Raw genomic sequence first — 18,193 nt, forward strand, 5'->3', positions numbered from 1 at the left:
ATGTAAATATATATGTAAATAAATATATATATGTAAATATATATATTTGTATTGTTTCCCAGCAAGCATAATACCCAAGAAAAAAAGACATCTGCACAGAAAAACATACATGAATTTTCATAGCAGCATTCCTCCTGATACCCACAAAGTGTGAACAACCCAAATGTTCACTAACTGGTGAATAAATAAAATGTAATATACCCATACAATAGAATATCATTTGCCAATAAAAAGAAATGATATATGCTACAAAACATATCAACCTTGAAAAACACGCTAAGAGGGGTACCTGGGTGGCTCAGTCTGTTAAACTCTGACTCTTGATTGATTTCAGGTCAGGTTGTGATCTCACTGCCATGGGTTTGAGCCTCACATTGGGCTCTGCACTACTGACAGCATGGACCCAGAGGATTCCGTCTCTCCCTCTCTCTGCCCCTCCCCCACTCACATTTCCTCTCTCTCTCTCTCTCTCTCTCTCTCTCAAAATAAATACTTTTTTTAAATGTTAAAAAAAGAAAAACATACAAAGAAATTATTGACAAAAGATGTATGGTTTCATTTCTGTAAAATAACTATGAAACACAAATTGATAGAGAAAGAAAGATTTGTGGATGCTTAGATGTTGAGGCAGGAGGAAAATAAGGTTTGGACAGCCAAGGTACTTGCAGAACGATGCAAAGGTTCTAAAATGTAATGATTGCACCACTGTGTGAACATATTAAAAAACACGGAATTGAATAGTTTTAAAAGAGTAAATTGGTGAGCACAAGCCCCATTTTGGGTGAGCCCTGTTTCTCTGGCTCCCTCTCCCTGTCCCTTGTGGGATTCTCTCTCTCTCTCTCTCTCTCTCTGCTCCTCATTCACTTGCACCCTTTAAATAAATAAATAAGTAAATAAATACTGTCTAAAAAAAGATGAAAAAGAGTAAATTGTTGACATGTGAATCATATCTCAATACAGCTGTTGCAAAACACAAAAGATAAACTCGAGATAATAGCTACATCAGTAAAAGCATCAACAATTTCATGTCTCTGAAGAACCTTGAGAAGGAAGATGTAATAACCATTAGCTGCCATTATATTTTTACCATTCAGTGCTAAAGCATAGTATAAAATCATTGTTAAAAGAGTATGATATGACTCTAAGTATATATTGCTGTCACAGAAGTCTAGAAACCAAAACAGGTGTAGATAGAGCAATTCACTGTTTAATAAAAGTGAAATTTCAAATTGTATGTCAAGGATAGTTTAGCAATAGGTCACACTACAGTAAGCTATCTTTGGGACTCACTATCCCATACCACATACTAAGATAGATTCTTGGAGGAATAAACATTAAAATGTCGTTAAAACTAATACACCTCAGAAGACAATGGAAAATCTGCATGTCGTCTAGGGTTTGAAGAGAATTTTTTAAGGCAAGGCAAAAAAGCCAGAGATTATTTCTTCAAAAAGACTCCTCTGGCTACACAGAAATGAAGTATTTTATAGAAACAAGTTAAAGAAAGCAAAACAGTTATGCATTGAAGAGATGCGTAAAACACACTTGATAACGCACATAAGCAATTCTTGGTAAATGTACTAATAAATCAGGATTTAAAAGGACCTTTATTAACTTCATAACGACCACCCACTGAAATCCACATCACGCAGGACAATGGTAGAAACTTTAGAACTGTTGCTGAATAACTAAACATGCCTGGTATTGGTGCTGTCCCACAACTTAGTATGGAAACCCTGGCTCGTATTATGGCATGATTTGAAAAATAAAAAATCGAAATAAAAGTACAGCTGTATATAGAGGAATTTACTACATAACAAGAGGGGAATTTCGAATCAGTACGTCAAGGATAGTTTATCAATAGATCATACTACAGTTGGCTGTATTTCCCACGAGAAGGGAGAAACGGATCCACTAACCCACACTACTCTCCTACGAAAATACATTCATAAAATATCACCGAACGTAATACATTTTGAAGAAAATTATAAAATCTGTAAGTAATCTAGAGTTTGAAGAGAATTTTTAAGGCAAGGCGGGAAACCCAGAAATCACTTGTTACAAAAGCGTCCTCTGGGACGACTCCTCCGCCCCCACCCCCAGCCTTGCCTTTCTGCCTTCTAAACACAGAACGGGCCTGACTCCAGCCCCATTCGACTCCCTCGGGCCAGAACCCGCCCTCCGCCTTCAGGCTGGGCCAACTCCTGGGCCCTCAGCACCCATGGGTGACGACACTACCGCTTCCGGCCTTCAAAGCGTCGGGCGTGGCCGCAGCCCAAGCCCTGGAGCCCCGCCCCTTGCGGCGAGAGGCAGGAAGCGGAAGTGGCGTCACTAGCCCGCGGCGGTCTTTGTCCCGTTGCCTAGCGCCTTTCCGAGCCTCTCCTCTTGGTCGTCTTGCGGTGCTTGGTGTCGTCGGTGAGGCCGCGTGCCAGGAAGGTTCGGATGCAAGGAGGGCGTTAAAGGACAGGTGTGGCCCGGCCTCCGAGGGGCCTCCTTAAAGAGGCCGGGTCCCCTCCGCTCGCCCCCTTCGCGGCCGCTGGCGCCCGCGTTGGGCCGGCAGAGAGGAGCGGTGAGGGCGCACCTGCGAAGTGTTTTCGGCCACGGTGCCTCCTTGTTCAAATTCCTCCTAAGTAACCGTTGTGACTCTTCTCCAGGAGGATGAGAATTTCCGCTGGGCAAGTCAGGTTGGCCCGGCCCTGCGGTGGTCACCGCCCTGTCGCTCCTGGCTGTCCCGGTGAGCCCTGGGGAAGCGTTGGTTCAAAGGGCCCTTCCTCTAGAATGCAGAAAGACGTTTCTTGCGAGCATTTGGAATGTGTTTGCCGGTTCTTGTTGAGCGTCCCCTACAGGTAGAAAGAAAAGAGACTTGTTAGGTTCGAGGGTGAGCATATTTCTCTAGATAAATACGAACATGTGTAAGCCACAAGTCATCCTTCCAGGTGAAAGTAAGAATGCTCAGCTGTCTTGTCCTCTGATCGTCCTGGGGCCCTGCCTCCCCCACAAACTATCAGAAGAAGCGCCTCCAGGAGAAAAAGACGTCATGGGCTTTATAACGCTGGTTCCAGAATGACCGAGTTTACCCTTAACAAGATGTGTGGACTAAGTGTGGTCTTTGCCCTCAGTTTTTGTGCTGTAAAATCTGAAGCTTTCAACAGAATTTGATCATCCAGCACAGTGAATGTTGGTTATAGCAGTTTCACCCATTTTGACCGTTTTGCATGTTTGCTCTCTGCATAACAATACATTTTACGGGAACTGTTTGAGAGTGTAAGTTGAAAATGAAATGCATACATGATACTTTAAATACTTGGTAATGTATCTTGTAAAAGACGTTATCCTACTAAAACCACAGTTCTTTCTTTGACCCAGGAAGATTGAAAATGAAAATGCCTCTTAAATCTGCTCCGTGTAAAAGCTGAACTTCCCCACATTATTCTAACATAAGTTTTTGGTGATTTTTGGATCTAAGACCCAGTCAGTTTTTATATGATGATTATTTCAGTCTTTTAGTCTTTTTTTTTTTTTTTTAAGTGTGTTTATTTTGAGAGAGAACAAGTAGGGTAGGGGCAGAGAGAGTGGGGGACAGAGGATCCTAAGTGGGCTCCCTGCCGATTGTAGAAAGCCCAGTGTGGGGCGTGAACTCACAAACCGTGAGATCATGACCTGAGCCAAAGTTGGAGAGGCTTAACCGACTGAGCCACCCAGGCCCCCCTTTTAATCTTTTTTAACCTACTGTATTCCTTTTTGTTTGTGCATTACATTGACTTTTCATGAGTCTTATGTGTTCTTTTATTTTTATTTTTTTTTTTTAATTTTTTTAACGTTTATTCATTTTTGAGACAGAGAGAGACAGAGCATGAATGGGGGAGGGTCAGAGAGAGAGGGAGACACAGAATCGGAAGCAGGCTCCAGGCTCTGAGCCGTCAGCACAGAGCCGGACGCGGGGCTCGAACTCACGGACCGTGAGATCATGACCTGAGCTGAAGTCGGACGCCCAACCGACCAAGCCACCCAGGCGCCCCTTATGTGTTCTTTTAGAAAGTCACACATTTTGAAAATTCTGATTTTATTTTTCACAATATTTTTAGATGTTTCCTCCATTTCTTGTATTTTCTGTCAACTTGGTAATTGGGTCCAGAACAGAGAGTGGCAAACTTTTTGTCTGGAAAGGTCCAGAAAGTAATTACTTGATGGTCTGCAGGCCATAAGGTATCAGAATTACTCAGCTCTGCCTTTGTAGTTTTCAGGCAGTAATAGATTGAGTCAACAAATGGGGATAGGTGTACCAAGAAAACTATTTAGCAATCAGCCTTGTGACCAACATGTGCCAGTTCCTGATGTAGAGGCTTCAAACATCGTTTCCAAATATCCTATAGGTGATGTGTACATTAAATTGCATTCCATCAGGAAGACTTGAATTTATACCATCCCTCAGATGCCCAGTTTGATTGCCTACTTAAGTTAGTGATCACCAGAGCTGTTTTCAAGATAGACTTTTCCTTTGGAATAACAAAAGTCACATATGGGGTGACTTTTTTTTTTTCTTGAGAGAATGCGCAAGCACGCCCACTTGGGGGAGGGGCAGAGGAAGAGAGAATCTTTTTAAAAAAAAATTTTTTTTTAATGTCTATTTTTGAGTGAGAGAGACAGAGTGTGAGGGGGGAGGGGCAGAGAGAGAGGGAGACAGAATCTGAAGTAGGCTCCAGGCTCTGAGCTGTCAGCACAAGAGCCCAACGCGGGGCTTGAAATAGTAGACCGCAGACTGTGAGATCATGACCTGAGCTGAAGACGGATGACCAACTGACTGAGCCACCCAGGCGGAGAGGGAGACGATCTTAATCAGGCTCCATGCCCAGGCTGGATCACCCTCTTTCTAAAATAATACAATATAATATATATTATATATGTAATATTACATAATCCTACTCTAAAGTTAAATAATATTTATTATTACACTTAATGTATATATGCTTTAAAAAAGATGTTTAACCAACTGAGCCAACCAGGCGTCCTGGGTTTATTTTGATACTCATAAGATTCTGAGTATTTTTGAGTATTCTTTCTAAGTACTTTTTTTTTTTTTTTTTGAGAGAGAGAGAGGGCACATGGTGGTGTGGGGGGAGAGGGAGAGAAAGAATCTTAAGTAGGCTCCATACTCATCACAGAGCCTGACACAGGGCTCTGTCCCATGACCCAGAGATCCTAACCTGAGCCAAAATCAAGAGTCAGATGCTCAAAGGATGAGTCATCCAGACACTCACTAGCAATTGCTTTAGTTCTGTTAATACATGTGTGAGTAAATTTTTGTGTATAGTGTTCCAATTTGCGGGGGTGTGTTTCAAGGTAAGGGTAAGCTGCTCAGGTTGGTTTTCTTGGTCAAAGGGCAAGTATACAGGGCCCCCTGGATGGTTCAGTTGGTTAAGCAGCCACCTCCTGTTATCAGCTCAGGTCTTGATTTCAGGATCATGAATTTAAGCCCCATGTTGGGCTCCATGCTGGGCGCAGAGCCTACTTAAAAAAAGAAAAAAGGACAAATGTACATACTTCTAGATGGATACTATAAATTCTGTTAGAAAATTATTGTGGCATGTGTCAGTTTGTGAATCACCTTTTTAGAACTTCTAAAAAGGAGAAACATGAACAAATTTTATTTATATTGTCTGGGCACTTGTTTCAAAAAGAATATTGTGTCCGTTTTTATCTGAGTGCTCAAATGCCTTTGCAGAAGTACAATGTTTTGCTTTATGTTATAGTGTGTGCAAACATTTTATGTGAGACTTAAGTGGTTTTTATGTTGTAACTCTATTTTTGTCTTCCTTTTCTTCGTACTGTACTGTAACATTTTTGGTAGTTAGTAGAAATTGTCTCACATCCCACAAGGGGTCATTGAGTTCCTTTAATAAACTAGACTGTGTTCTTGGGACAGGGAAGTCCATAACATAGTACTGCCACCATACGGCTTATAGTCTATCTGAGAGTACAGACTTCAAGTGAATACTGGCAAGTTTGTGACAGGAACATAAGAATGGCACAATATGAGGTGGTAATACCTATCGGGAGGGATTGATAGAGATTATATATGTGTGTGTGGATATATTTATATATTTTTTAATGTTTATTTTTGAGAAAGAAACCACAAGTAGGGGCAGAGAGAGAAGGGGACAGAGGATCTGAAGCAGTCTCTGCACCGACAGCAGTGAGCCCCAAACTCACAAACCTGGGGATCATGACCTGAGCCAAAGTTGGACGCTTAACCGACTGAGCCACCGACGCGTCCTGGGAGGGATTGATATTTAACTTCTGAAGGGAAGCATGAGCAGGATTTACCTAGGCAGATTTTGAATGGGGGTGAGGATTTGTAGAGTGGGTAAGAAGGATGTCAGGTGAAGGGAACTTCATGAGCAAAATAGAGCTTAGTGTATTTCTTGAACTGAAGGAAGAGTGTTGGGAGAAGGTGAACAGACAGCGAGTGGTGAGAGATGGAGTAGAGGACAAGGGCAGGACCAGGGGAAAGAGTAAGGCAGTCTAGCCAGTATTCTAAGGCCATCGACACTTCTGAAGTGCCTAAGCAGGGGAATGATTTGAATCCATTTACAACATAGATAGAATTCACTAACTCCCACTTTGGGAATGGATAAGAGTGAGGGTATGGAGTCAGGATAGAATTTTAGGATGCATAAGTTTTATCTTTATTTATTTATTATTAAAGAAATACTTTTTTTTAATGTTTATTTTGAGAGGGAGGGAGGAGCAGAGAGATCTAGTTTAAAGGGTTCAAGGGGCACTTGAGTGGTTCAGTCGGTTGAGCATCTGACTTCAGTTCAGGTCATGATCTTGCAGTTGACGAGTTTGCGCCCCACGTCACGCTGTATGCTGACAGCTCAGAGCCTGGAGCCTGTTTCAGATTCTGTGTCTCCCTCTCTCTCTGCCCCTCCCCCGCTCATGCTCTGTCTGTCTCTGTCTCAAAAATAAATAAACATTAGAAAAAAATTTTAAAGATTGTTATTGATTCTTCTCGAAATGTTTGTTAGAATTCACCAGGGAGCCAGTTGATCCTGCTCTTCTGATTTTTGGGAGTTTTTTTAATTGTTGACGCAAAAATGAACAAAGCTTTTAGAATTTCTAAATTAAAAAATTTAAAAAAAAAAGGAAGAGAGTTTTATTCCCGCTGCCTGGGATACACAGTCTTCACCAAAGCATGGTAGCCCCAGTAAAGGAACATTTAGTGTAGGGTTGTATAAATCTTTTACATAAAAGGTTACAAATTATTAGACAAAGGACATTTCAGAAAGCTGCAGACCTTACTGTAAGACTCTAGTATACGCACGGCCATGTGACTTTAATCTTATAGGAACCAGGGAACTTTCTTCTTTTTTCTTATCTTTCGTGTTTGGAATGTTTGGTTTTCTTTCTTCTTTTCTTTTAAATTTACATCCAAGTAATTAGCATATGGTGCATTAATGATTTCACAAGTAGATTCCTTAATGCCCCTTACCCATTTAGCCCATGCCCCCTCCCACAACCCCTCCAGCAACCTTCTGTTCTCCATATTTAAGAGTCTCTTATGTTTTGTTCCCGTCCCTGTTTTTATATTATTTTTGCTTCCCTTCCCTTAGGTTCATCTGTTCTGTGTCTTAAAGTCCTCATATGAGTGAGGTCATATGATATTTGTCTTTCTCTGACTAATTTCTCTTAGCATAATCCCCTCCAATTCCGTCCACATAGTTGCAAATGGCAAGATTTCATTCTTTTTGATTGCCGAGTAATACTCCATTGTGTATATATACCACATCTTCTTTATTCATTCATCCATCGATGGACATTTGGGCTCTTTCCATACTTTGGCTATTGTTGATAGTGCTGCTATAAACATGGGGGTGCATGTGCCCCTTCAAAACAGCACACCTGTATCCCTTGGGTAAATGCCTAGTAGTGCAATTGGTGGGTCATAGGGTAGTTCTATTTTTAGTTTTTTGAGGAATCTCCGTACTGTTTTCCAGAGTGGCTGCACCAGTTTGCATTCCCACCAGCAGTACAAAAGAGATCCTCTTTCTCCGCATCTTGCCAACATCTTTTGTTGCCTAAGTTGTTAATGTTAACCATTCTGACAGGTGTGAGGTGGTATCTCATTGTGGTTTTGCTTTGTATTTCCCTGATGATGAGTGATGTTGAGCATTTTTTCACGTGTCGGTTGGCCATCTGGATGTCGTCTTTGGAGAAGTGTCTCTTCATGTTTCGCCCATTTCTTCATTGGATTATTTGCTTTTTGGGTGTTGAGTTTGATAAGTTCTTTATGGATTTTGGATACTGACCCTTTATCTGATATATCATTTGCAAATATCTTCTCCCATTCTGTCGGTTGTCTTTTAGTTTTGCTGATTGTTTCCTTTACTGTGCAAAAGCTTTTTATTTTGATGAGGTCCCAGTAGTTCCTTTTTGCTTTTGTTGCCCTTGCCTCCGGAGACGTGTTGACTAAGAAGTTGCTGTGGCCAAGATCAAAGAGGCTTTTTGCCTGCTTTCTCCTTGAGGATTTAGGTGCATCAACTTTTAAGGGCAGTAGGTACAAAGCAGTAATCCGAATGCTTTGGCATACTAAGATCTCTCATTATGTGTCATTTCCATTTGATGATAGAATGCTACTGCCTGTGCCCGGTCTCATAAGATAGGCACGTCAGACAATACCCAGTTTGTGACGGGACACTAAATCCGCTTGGTCACTTGATGTCTCATGGTTACTTATTTAGTCTCTACCATGTATTTATTAGTGGTAAGCCATAAGTTGTTCCTGAAAAGAGTAGGTATATGTAGAAGAGGTCATAGATTTGCTCCAACCTACAAGACTATGCCACGAATCTCCTTCTCGTGGTTGCCAGAGACTACCAACAACTTCCTATTTACTGTGGACAATTCAAGTGCCTTGGGAAATGATGGCTCACAGGGATTAAGTGCTTGAGAAGTTTGTACTGCTGCCAGAACTTGCTGCAGAATGCTCTTACTCTGGTCACACTTAAATCCGGAGGCCTTATAGGTGACTCTGTAGATGTATTAAAGTACATTCAAATGTGGTATATGTTACCTCTAATCAAGAAGTTCTGTCAGGGGCACCTGGGTAGCTCAGTCGGTTAAGCATCTGATATCAGCTCAGACTATGATCTCAGTTTGTGCATTCGAGCCCCGCCTTGGGCTCCACACTGACAGTGTGGAGCCTGCTTGAGATTCTCTCTCTCTCTCTCTCCCTCTCTCTGCCCCTCCCCAACTCATGCTTTCTCTGTCTCAAAATAAATAAAAATAAGTTCTCTGTCAAATGGTATGCCTTTTGGTGGGGGGAGCAGAAGGCATTATGTACAGTAACTTGGACCAATTCCTCGTGGGGCTGTCTTGACATACCTGCCCCTGAACTTGGTTGAGTTGGTATACCACTCCTTTGTGCATGTTTTATAGAGATGTGTAAAGTATCTGCTACTTTCATTGGATCCAGTCCCCGTAATGTCCACATGATGGACCATGTGTTGTGTTGTGGAAAGTCAAGACCTTTGAGGACTGTGTTTTGGCAGAGTACAGGAGAATGGACACAGCCCTGGGCCAGTGCTGTGGAGATACACTCGGTCTTGCCAGGTAAAAACCAGATGCTTCCAGTTATTTTATGAAATTTGTACGGAGAAAACGGCGTTACCTACATCAGTAGCTGCATTCCAGATGCCAGAGTTGGTGCTCGTTTGTTCCAGTAATGATACTATATTTAGGATCAGCATTACTAATCTTGTTTCCCAATACCTGTGAGGAAAGGGTGGCTTCTGGGCCTTCAGCATAGATTGACGAAGGAGGTCTGTGCAGGCCACACGTGATATATACAGGCAACATCGCTGTCTCTAGGATTGGCTCCTTCATGTTACGCCAGGGAAACTTTGCCTTATCGTCATCATTAACCATAGGTCAGCATGGAGTCCAAATTTCAACCATCCGACCAAAATAAGCTGTTAGAGCCATCTAACATGACGAGCTAAATTCATGAGCTAATATGTCAAATCCAAATTTTCTAGTATGTACACCCATGTCTTTGAAACAGCTCTGTCTTACGTGATACTCTATCCTCCTTGGTCTAACACCCTAAAATCCATTTTCACACATGTTCCTCAAGATTTTTATGATACATGTTAGTGGAGTTGGAGTTATTTTTGCAGCTATTGTCTTCTACCTTATAGTTTATACCTGTCCCACGGGATTTTGTATTAATTGTGAATCTAGAGACATAGCAAGTGGTTGTGGTGGATCTTAAGAACAAGCATTTCCTTGCCGAGTATCTGCACCAAGTGAGATTATCAAAGCTTTGTCAAGTAGAAGAAGGCTAGTCTCCTCAGAAACTAAGGGACAAACTACCTTCCTGACAAGAGAGGTTCAGTGTCTTGTGGCTTCCTAGTCATGTATTTGATCTGGGTCCAAGTAGGTGTCCCCATGTCAAAGTTCACCTGTCATTTTTTTTCCTAATACCTTCATTTTCACATCAAAAACTAGGTGAGACTGACCTTAGCTGCTGTTGTACAAATACATTTGATAAATAATACAAAACATGGGTTCTCTGAAAAGATTCATAAAACAGACACATGTTAGGCACAGTGTGATTTGGAATTGCTCCTCTGCCAAGGCAAGAAGGAGGGAACAGACCTGATGGACTTGAGTGTTTCCCGCCAAGACACTGTTGAGACTACTCAGTATTTGAAATGTATTCTGAGGGGTTTTTGGTCAAAACCTTGGCATTCTTCTTCTTACCTTTTTGTATCAAAGGTAGACCAACAATGGTTATTTCTCTTTTCTGTCTTTACCTTACCCAGAAACCAACAATATAGTGTATGTGTGTGTGTTATAACCCTTTTTTCTTACATGCTTGATTGATTTCCCATATCACTTATGAGGTGATATATCAATTATTAGTCTTTTCCCAAGGGAATGTTGGATCTTTAAGGTCTAGTATACTTTCTGTATACGGTGCTCATTTGTGCTCATTGCCGGGTACTGGGATGTGATTTCTTATTCATAGAAAGAATAAAGGAATAAGTTCTGAGAGATGAGAGCTTAAAAGGAAGCCCAGAGCTTCAAGGTTCTGCAGCATCCATTAAGAAAAAAGTTTAAGTGTGTCAACCAAATAAAATATTTCATTTTTTTCTTTTTTCCTATGCCTAACAACAGTCTAGACCAGTGCTAATGCAAGTGTAATGTGTAGATCATATATAATTAAAATGTTTTCAGTGCCCACAATAAACAAAGTGAAAGAAGTGTCATTATTTTTTTTTAACGTTTGTTTATTTTTGAGAGAGAGAGCGACAGAGCACAAGTTGGGGAGGAGCAGAGAGAGAGAGGGAGACACAGAATCTGAAGCAGGCTCCAGGCTCTGACTGTCAGCACAGAGCCTGACGTGGGGCTCGAACCCACAAACTGTGAGATCATGACCTGAGCCGAAGTCAGTTGCTTAACCGACTGAGCCACCCAGGCACCCCAAAAGTGTCATTATTTCTAAGAATATATGTTGTTTTACCAGATATACTCTTTTTTTTTTTAAGTTGTATTTATTTTGAGAGACAGTGCAAGCAGGGGAGGGACAGAGCAGAGGGGAAGGGGGACAGAGGATCCAAAGCAGGCTGTGTGCTGACAGCAGAGAGCCTAATACGGGGCTCAAACTCACAAACCATGAGATCGTGACCTGAGCTGTAGTCTGATGCTTAACCAACTGAGCTACCCAGGTGTCCGTTTACCAGATATATCCTAAATACCATTTAAGCATGTAACCAATATTTAGAATTTGAGGTATTTGACATTCTTTCCTTCAAATTCAGTCTTCAAAATTCATTGGACACTAAATTTGGTCAGATATACTTCTCTTTATATCTTACAAAATTTACCGCTGAAAGAGAATTAAAAATCCAAGTTATCTCAGGGTTGCCTGGGTGGCTCAGTTGGTTAAGCGTCTGACTCCATTTCCACTCAGATCGGGATCTCATGGTTTGTGAGATCGAGCCCTGCTTTGGGCTCTGAGCTGACAGCAAAGAGCCTGCTTCGTACTCTCTCGCTCCCTCTCTCTCTGCCCCTCCCCTGCCCACGCTTGCTCTCTCTTTCTCTCTCTCAGTTGATGTTACTGATACTGCTATAGGGCATACCATTTTTAGTGTGTTTCTCATATATCATCTACACAGAGCCAACGTATGACGATTGATGACTGATAACATTTACTGATTAATGGTAAATACAAAACACGACTCCAGATTACCCGGTGTCCATGGGGATGGCTGTCTGTACTTGTATTCATAAGATACCCTGAAATGGTCTTGGTATCAGAGAAAGGAATGTCGGGTACCCTTACAGGATGGCAGCCATTGATTTGTCCTCTGGTAAGTCCTGTTGATACCCCTTGTTTTTAATAGACTCAGCTTTAGATCACCCTTGCACAGTGGTCTGGGCCTGAGCAGTTATGCTGCTGCCCCTTTAAGGAGGAGTCAAAATGGGCCAACGACTGTGTTTTCTAAGTCGTCTTACTGATAGGTGTACATTGGGAAGAGGTACTACATAACTTTTTTATTATATTGCTTTGGGCAGAAAATGAGTCCCATTTCTCAGGGCTTAAATTTCCTTCCCTGTCAAATTGATTTACTCTTTTCCTCACGGCCAGCATGGATCACTATCCCCTTTTCAGTTCTAGGTGAGACAAGACCACGCTGGCATCCTATAGCAGTAGTCTGTGTTTGCGGGGGATTTCTTGAGAGTTTTGGGAATTTCACACTAGAATAGAAAGACTTCTAGGCAGGTGAATGCGAGAATTATGGTCCTCTCTGGGTATACGTGGCTCCTTTGTTTTCTTCTATGTTTTCTTTCTGCCTTCCTGAGGAAAAGATAAAAGTAGGAAGGATGGTGGCTGACTGGCTGAGAGATTGTTCTTGGCTAGGCAAAAAGTATGTCCTTGTACAAAAGGACATATCTGTATTCACCAGATGGACACATTTCCTTCCAGGTGGACCGGTCTCCAGAGCTTCTTAAAGTCACCCAAAGACTGAGTGTGTATTGAATTTCCCCACAGAATAGAGCCTTTCATATTGGTGGTACGGGAATACTCTGAAAATAATTTGAGAGTTTCAGTAAGTACTAACTAAACTTGACTCTCATGATGGTGACCTTTTTTATTTATTGTGTGCTCTCACAGATGATATGGAAGATGGAGGTGTGCTTTTCTCAAAGAATTGATCCATTCACGACCATTTATCAGGTGTCTACAGTGTGTTCGGGCATGTGCTGCATTAGAGGGAAATAAGAAAAGAGCTCCGAGTCCAGGTGTGGTGAGACAAGGTCATGTTTAAGAGTTTCCATTGAAGCCATGTGACTGGAGTGAGTATAGGTATTTAAAATATTTAGAACCATTGACCCTTGGAGTATGAGAGAATTTGAAACTCTGTATTACTGTTTCTCTCATCCTTGTTCCAGTGAACATTGATGATGTTCCTTGATTCAAGCCCTTACATGTGTGATTATTTAGGATTCAGTGACCTTTGGTGATGTGCCTGTGGACTTCACCTTGGAGGAATGGACTTTTCTGGATCCCTCTTAGAGAACCTTACGCAGAGATGCGGTACTGGAGAACTCCAAGAACCTGAGTACGGTGGGTAAGGCTGCCATTATTCCTATAGCCTCCTGTTGAACAGATACATATTATTTCCTCATTGTGTTGCAGGATGGGTGATGTCAGATCTGAACACAAGTGACACACAGTTGCTTCACTGATGTGTTCTAATCCAGTGTGGGTGCTGTCAAAATGTGGTCTTTGGACAGACGGCATCACCGTCTCTGTTAGAAATGGACATTCTCACATTCCACTGGCATCTGTTAGAGTGGTGGCAAGTGGGACCCAGTCATCTGTTTTTAACAAATAGTCCACGTGATTCTGATGCACACTAAAATTTGGGAACCACGGTTAATGGTTTCTCTATGAAAGTGAAAATCTCTTTGTTGCCCTTACTCTATTTCCTATCTCAATACAAGTGTTAGTGCATTGTAAATGTGTGTATAAGCCTGAATGTGGGTTTCCAGGCTCAGAGGTAACCAGTCTTTTCAGGGTACAGAGTATATTTGCATTTGTTTAATTAAAAAAAATTGTTTTAAGTTTATTTATTTAAGTAATCTTTACACCCAACGTGGGGCTCGGACCTATGATCCGGAACTCAAGAGTTAACACACATTCTTCCAATTGAGCCAGCCAGGCGCCCCTGTATTTGCATTTTTATCTCATTTGAAATAATTTTATTGCTGTCATGAGTAATAAAACACCTGATTCATAGGAAGGTTGGTTATCTCTTGCATGAGTCTCTCTTCCATTAAGATCTCTTTCTCCATGAATAGGTTATCAACTCTTTAAACACACTTTTATCTCATGGTTGGAACAAGAAGAGTTGAGGACAATGGAGAGAGGTATTCCTCAGGGTGAGTGTGAAGAACATCCCTCATCAATGAGAAGTTCAGTATGTTTGGAAATGTAACAAGAGGCTTCTTACAAGGTATGGTTGACATATGACATATTAGTTCCAGATACGACATAATGATCCAGTATTTGTATATATTTTGAAATGACTACCACACTAAGTTTAGTTAAAATCTATCACCATATATAGCTACAAAGTTGTGGGTTTTTTTTGTGATGAGAACTTTTAAGATTTACTCTTAGCAACTTTGAAATATAAAGTACAGAGGCACCGGGGTGGCTCAGTCAGTTAAGCATCTGACTCTTCATTTCGGCTTGGGTCATGGTCTCACAGTTTGTGGGTTCAAGCCCCGCATCAGACTCTGTGCTGACGGCACAAGCCCGCTTGGGATTCTCTCTCTCTCTACCTCTCCCCCACTCACTCTCTCAAAAGTAAGTAAACTTAAAAAAAAGAAATATAAAATACAGTATTATTAACTATCATCACCATGCTGTATATTCCATTCCCATGACATTTTATAACTAGAAGTTTATACCTTTTGACCCATTCACCCATTTCACTCAACCCCCACCCCCTCCTCTGGCAACCACCAATCTGTTCTCTGGATGTTTGAACTTTGTTGTGGTTTTTTGTTTCGATTTTTTGATTCCACATACCAGTGAGATGGTATTTGTGGTTTTTTTTACTTATTTCACTTATCATAATGCCTCAAAGACCATTCATGTTGTAAATGGCAAGAGTTCTTTCTTTTTATGAGTGAATAGTATTCCATTGTGTATATGTACCACATTTTCCTTATTTCTTCATCTGTTAGTGAATACTTAAGTTGTCCCCATATCTTGGCTGTTGTAAATAATGCTGCAATGAACTTGAGGGTGCATGTATCTTTATCAGTTAGTGTTTTTGATTTATTTGGATAAATTCCCAGAAGTTGAATTGTTGGGTCATATGAGAATTCTTTTTTTTTTTTTTTTCTTTAACGTTTATTTTTGAGAGAGAGAATACAAGCATGGGAGGGGCAGAGAGAGAGAGAGAGAAGGGGACAGAGGATCTGGAGCGGGCTCTACACTGGCAGCTGTGAACCAAACATGGGCTCGAAATCACAAACCACGAGATCATGACCTGAGTTGAAGTCAGCTGCTCAACCAACTGAGCCACCCAGTTGCCCCAATGACCATTCGATCGTTCGTTCTTTCTATCTATCTATCTATCAACATGTAGAATCATCACACAAGTCTGTTCACTTTATGAAAATCATGGTATACATTTAAGAGTTTTTGTAGTTTCCTTTATTATTTACTTTACATCCAAGTTAGTTAGCATATGGTGCAATAATGATTTCAGGAGTAGACTCCTTAATGCCCCTTACCCATTTAGCCCATGCTCCCTCCCTGTTTTTATATTATTTTTGCTTCCCTTCTCTTATGTTCATCTGTTTTGTATCTTAAAGTCCTCATATGAGTGAAGTCATATGATTTTTGTCTTTCTCTGACTAATTTCACTTAGCATAATACCCTCTAGTTCCATCCACGCAGTTACAAATGGAATGATAGTTCTATTTAAATTGTTCGAGGCCATATGGTATAAGTAGGTTTAAACCTGTCCTGAGTTGGTGGATGCTCCATATCTCATTGAACCAGTCTCTTCGTCCTGAGAATAGGTTAGTTCAGTTAAAGATTTGTGTCTTATTTCAGGAGGCAGTGATACAGGTGGGTTACCCAAGTTAGGCCTATATGGTACAAACAGTTGGGTATTTAATAAGAAACATTTCTGTGGAAACAAAAGAAAATAAAAAAGGTTAATGGTTGGAGTAGATTGTAATCCCAGTTTTTGAGTCCTGAAGGTAGCCAGTCAAGATTTCTAGATGCCAGACTTGACGCACGTTCAGATGCACTGAGGGCAGGCAGTATATAAGCTGATGGATTTTACTTGTTTGCAATTTGAGGGTCTCTGGTGATCGGAGTGGCCCACATGGCAGCAGGTATGAAGATGGCCCAGCTGCTGTGGTCATTTCTCTTTTTTATCAGGTTATCTCACCTTAGCTGATATGGCTTTGTGCCAAGGGCAGTTTTATTTCTCAATGATTCCAAGTTATAAGGGTAGGGGAAAAAGTTGGAAATGTTCGTTTGGAGAATTGTAGCCAGATCCTGGAGGAAACAAAAAGAATTTAGTATCCGGTCTAGTTTACAGATAGGAAACAAAGCCTTAAAGACAATTAACAACACTAGAATTTGATATCCACAGAGGTGTATTACTGAAATGCAATTTTTTCTCTATAAACAGTTACCCCCATTTGTATCAGATAATTAAAACAACACTAATTTATTTGTGAAATAAGTTTTGTCTCATTAAATTTGGCTTGGTTATTTAAGTGCAGCAAGAATACTGATTGACCATATAGGCTCCTTTAAGTCTGCTTTGATGGAACTTTTGAGAGAGCAGGGGAGGGGCAGAGAGAGAGGGAGAGAGAACATCCCAAGCAGGCTCCACACTGTCAGCACAGAGCTCTGTGTAGGACTCGAACCCACAAGCCGTGAGATCATGACCTGAGCTGAAATCAAGAGTCAGATGCTTAACCAACTGAGCTACCCAGGTACCCTGAGATTTAACTTTTAAAAGCCTCTTTAGGCTCAGAAGCCAAGGCAGGAACTTGCCATAGACTTGGCTTGCAATACCTATAGGTTTGGGTGAATTCCTCTCTTCGTGAGATCCCCCAACTATGGTGAAGTTCCTTTGCTTGCCAGAAAGTGATCTTCCTTACTCACCTGGAAGACTGCTGGGAGCCTTGTAGGCAAGGTACCAGGCCAGTTCTCCCAAGGGGCTTTTTTGTTTTGTTTAAAAAAGTTTTTTTAATGTTTATTTATTTTTAGAGAGAGACGGAGACAGAGCATGAGTGAGGGAGGGACAGAGAGAGTGAGGGAGACACAGAATCCGAAGCAGGCTCTAGGCCCTGAGCTGTCAGCACAGAGCCCAACACAGGGCTCAAATCATGGACCGTGAGGTCATGACCTGAGCCAAAGTCGGATGCTTAACTGACTTAACCACCCAGGTGCCCCTGCGAGGGGCTTTATTGGTTCCATAAAGTCCATCTTAATTCCTTAAAGCTGTCTGGTAACTGAATCTATGAGTATCATTCTCAAATATGACTTTCTACTTAAAGCCTTGGTGATAATAACCAGTGTTTCCAATTGTGTCCCATTATGTGCAAGTGGAATAGATTCTTAACGAACCTACGCAAATAAGTATATTGCCCTGAAAATAAAAGTGCTCACTGAGAGTTTCCAAATTCTGGACAAATCACTTATGGAGAAAAAAGGTAAATATTTCATCCTTGTTCACAAAGGTATGTATCTTACCAAGTTGCTGATAGGTTAAGAGAAAAAGGTTTTATTAAATCTGGAAAAATGAAAACGTGAAGGAACTATAACTGTTTTACATAAAATGTCATAAAAATTATAATTACACTCACAGTTCATTCAATGCCTCATGTTTTTACTGTTTGCCTTGAATCCACTTTTTCCATTAATTCTATAAATTTTTACCCAGTTCAGTTTTAGGATCTTACAGTTATTAGAAATCTGTACTTGTCAAAAATTCCTTTTCATGAATCTCCTTGAAAATGACCACTTTTATAGACACTTGCAAAGCAGTGCAGTAAAACAGTAACTATGTATAAATGAAAGAAGACTTTAAACATTGCCATTTTTAAGGTCAGATGAAAGAGTTGATTAAATTTATCA

At 41.0% G+C, this 18,193-nt stretch overlaps 1 protein-coding gene and 1 long non-coding RNA gene across 7 annotated transcripts in view; one reads left to right on the forward strand and one right to left on the reverse strand.

Moving 5' to 3' along the window:
• EIF3G (eukaryotic translation initiation factor 3 subunit G) overlaps positions 1-18,193 on the reverse strand; it is a 767,140-nt gene that overhangs the window by 451,393 nt on the left and 297,554 nt on the right. The window lies entirely within an intron of this gene.
• Positions 2,333-18,193, forward strand: LOC125930608 (uncharacterized). Of its 4 annotated transcripts, XR_007460177.1 has the most exons (5): positions 2,333-2,734; positions 13,184-13,365; positions 13,514-13,636; positions 14,374-14,528; positions 17,663-18,193. It is a non-coding gene; the product is annotated as an uncharacterized LOC125930608 (long non-coding RNA). The 4 variants fall into 4 exon arrangements; XR_007460178.1 differs by having other exon boundaries at positions 13,184-13,375; positions 14,374-18,193; XR_007460176.1 differs by having other exon boundaries at positions 14,374-18,193.

Source organism: Panthera uncia, chromosome A2, assembly GCF_023721935.1.
Source record: "Panthera uncia isolate 11264 chromosome A2, Puncia_PCG_1.0, whole genome shotgun sequence".
NCBI classification, from domain to species: domain Eukaryota; kingdom Metazoa; phylum Chordata; class Mammalia; order Carnivora; family Felidae; genus Panthera; species Panthera uncia.